Genomic DNA, 3,498 nt, shown 5'->3' with positions numbered 1-3,498 from the left:
TGTGTGTATACAATCTTTTATGCTTATGGTTCTAGATGTGAACCCTTAGCTTGCTGCTCCTGTAGCCACACATGTCAGGTTCCCCTACGATAACAAACTCTTATCCTTCTGGAACCATAAACCCAAATAAACTCTTTCTTTTTTAAGTTACCTTTGTCGTATTGTCTTATCACAACAACAGGAAAAGAAACGAATACACTTAGGTTGCTTTTTTTAAAGTGTTTTATCACAGCAACTGGAAAAGAAACTAAGACACTTGGTCACAGGTCCCCTTTATTATCCTGGTAGACATAATGTAAGACTGGCTAAAATCTTTGCTTCTTTGTATTCGTAGCATTATGTATTCTCCTATATTCTTAACATCACTGGGGCCATGACTTGTTTCCAACCAACAGAATACAGTAAAAATCATGTCACATCCATAATTATGCTACATACGATTGCAACTATCATGCCATTAGCTCTTTTTTACTGACTTTGATGAAAAAGGTGGCCCTGTTGAATTGATATCTCTATGTCCCAAAATGTGGGGTATCATCAGCAATAGGGCCTTACCATTTACTTTTCATGGACAACCAAGAAAAATGGCAATATCTTATCTTGTTCTGGGTGCCTCTGGGGCCTCCTTTATCAATAGTCATAAAGAGGTAACCAATGCCTAGCACTGAGATTTTCTGGCACTGTGTCTTCTAGGAACAGCTTTGTTTGTCCATATGTGATACCTCTATTTATTCTCCCTTTAAAAAGTACTTTAGTAAAACCATAAACTAGTGGAGTATTGTTATAAAGTATAGTAAAACCTTAGTTCAGGTTAACTTACCTGTTTCCCTCATTTCTTCCATCTCTACTTAAATCTTTGCTTGACATATTCTCCTAGTCTGTTTTTTGCATATCTCATGTATCTCTATTATCTTTTACTATATTTATTGGTTTGCAAGATCACAGATTTTCATGCAGAATCTTCATACTTACTCCATTTTGATTAACACTTCTTTCTCTTCATTTCCCCATCCTCATCACTGCTCCCCGATTGAAACCCTCTCCCCCCCACCCCGCCCCCATATTCCCCTTCTCTAGTTTTGTTGCACCTATATTCTACTACCTCTTCTCTCTAAATGCATTCCCTATGTCGGTGGCCCATTTCAAGGTTCCTAGCTTCCACATATATGCTACTTAAAACTCCCCCCCCCAAAAAAAACACATATGATTTGAAGCTAGAAGCATTTCTTATGATGTATATAACATGTGGTGCTTGTTTTTGTGGGGATGGGATGACCTCAGTCTATATAACTTTTTTCATCTCCACCCATTTACCTACAATTTATTACTTATACCTGAGCAATATTTCATTGTATATATGAACCACATTTCATTAACCATTCTAAAATCTATAGGTATCTAGGTTGATTCCATTTCCTAGCTATTGTGAATAGCGAAGCAATGAAAATGGATGTGCAAATATCTCAAAGACATTGAGGCTATGCCCAGGAGTATTATAGCTGGGTCATATTGTAATTCTATTTCTTATTGTTTGTTTTTGAGAAACCTCAATATGTATTTCCAGAATGGCTATACTAGTTTATACTGTCACCAGCAGTGTATAAGAGGCCCACTTACACCAATATGTGTGACACAATTTGTTGTCATATTCCATGTTAGTGAGACTCAAATGAACTTTTAAGTAGTTTAAATCTGTGCTTTCTTAATAACTAAGAAAATAGTAAGCTTTTAAAAGTGTTTCCTGACCATTTGCACTTCTTCTTTTGAAAACTTTCTAATCAGACCTACAACCCTCTTTTTAATTAGGCTCCTTGTTTTCTTGATATTCAGATTTTCGTAGTGCCATATATATATATATATATATATATATATATATATATATATAAATGAACTTTCTAAATAGGACTCTAACAACACAGGAAATAAGACCAACAACTGACACAACAAATCTCATGATACTAAAAAGCCTCAGTACAGCAAAAGGAATTGTCAATAGAGGGGGAAGGGAGCAAACAGATTTTGAGAAAATAGTTTCAAACCCTATATCACACAGAGGGATATAAGGATATGTGTATGTGTATATGTATATGTATATTATATTTTAGATATTAACCCTCTGATCATTGGACATATATAGATGCAATAATCATATATATATGCAATAATCATGTATATTCTAGATTCTAACCCTCTGTTAGATGTACAGCTAGAAAATGTTTTATCTCATTCTATTTGCTCATCTCTTCCTCCTCCACTGACAATTCCCTTTGCTGTACAGAGAAATTTTAGTATCATGAGATCTACGTTGTCAGTTGTTGGTCTTATTTCCTGTGCTGTTAGAGTCCTATTTAAAACGACTTTTAAAGCATAGTATACTGCCTACTTTTTCCTCAAAGAGATTTAGAGTACCCAGTCTTATATTGAGGCTCTTGATCCATTTGCACTTGAGTTTTGTGTAGAGTGAGAGGTAAGGATCTAATTTCATTTTTTTTTTTTTTGTATGTTGAAATCCATCGTTCCTGCCACCATTTGTGAATGTCACAAGTTCTGGCACCTTGATTTAGCACACAAAAGTATTTCTTATGATAAAATAAAATAAGATAAAACAAAAACTAATACATCAGAATTGAACAAAACAAACAAATAGAAGGAAAAGAACCCAAGAGAAGGCACAAGAGACAAAGACCCACTCTTTGCACACTCAGGAATCCCATAAAAACACTAAACCATAATATATATGCAAGGGACTTTTAGGGTAAAAAGAGAAACAATACACAAATAAAATAAAATAAAATAAAAACAATAAAATATCTTTTTTTTAAAGAGAAAGGAAAAGGCCTAACATGATAGTGTGAGACAAGGAATCTCCAAAGGTGCCAATGGGTTTGTTTTCTATTGGCCATCTACTGCCAGACATGTAGCCTGCCCTTAAGAGTAGTTGGTTTCCCCAGTAAGACTACCTTGGAAAAAAAGCAAAGTTTTATTTGCAAGTGTTTATCAGTTGGAGAAAACTTCTGAGTTAGGGATAGGAGCGTGTGTTCACTTCTCCATTCAGCTCTAGGACCCCATATGGGTCAAACCTGCACAAGCCCTGTACGTGCTGCCTTTGTTTCTGTACCTTTATATGTAGCACAGGAAAATCTTAACCTAACTTCTGACGTTCACTGAAATAAGACAGTAAATTTGTATCTTAAGCTACTAATAGTTACTGATGTGTTATAGGGACAATAGAAAGCTAATTCAGTTATTCTGTTTGTTTATTGACATCTAAGATGAGCAATGAGAGTCTTTGTCCACTGACTCATTTACTCCCAACAACTGATGCACTAGATATGTGAATGTTGCCTAGAATGAATGAATACATATGCTAATACTGAGTACTGTTTGAAAGGAAAGCAGTTCTTGACTCTGTCTATTGTTCCATCCACTCTCACATCCTTTACTGCAGCAATTGTCTGATGAGCTGCAATGATCTTTGAAAATATTTTATGTAGAGTG

General features: G+C 35.2%; 1 protein-coding gene across 12 annotated transcripts in view; it reads left to right on the top strand.

Annotated features, from left to right (window-relative positions):
* Positions 1–3,498, top strand: part of Frmpd4 (FERM and PDZ domain containing 4) — a 659,278-nt gene that overhangs the window by 590,933 nt on the left and 64,847 nt on the right. The gene's annotated exons all lie outside the window — the stretch shown is intronic.

The sequence above is a fragment of the Mastomys coucha genome, chromosome X (genome assembly GCF_008632895.1).
Source record: "Mastomys coucha isolate ucsf_1 chromosome X, UCSF_Mcou_1, whole genome shotgun sequence".
NCBI lineage: Eukaryota > Metazoa > Chordata > Mammalia > Rodentia > Muridae > Mastomys > Mastomys coucha.
Note: the sequence above shows the minus strand (reverse complement) of the source record. Positions and strands in the feature narration are given on the sequence as shown.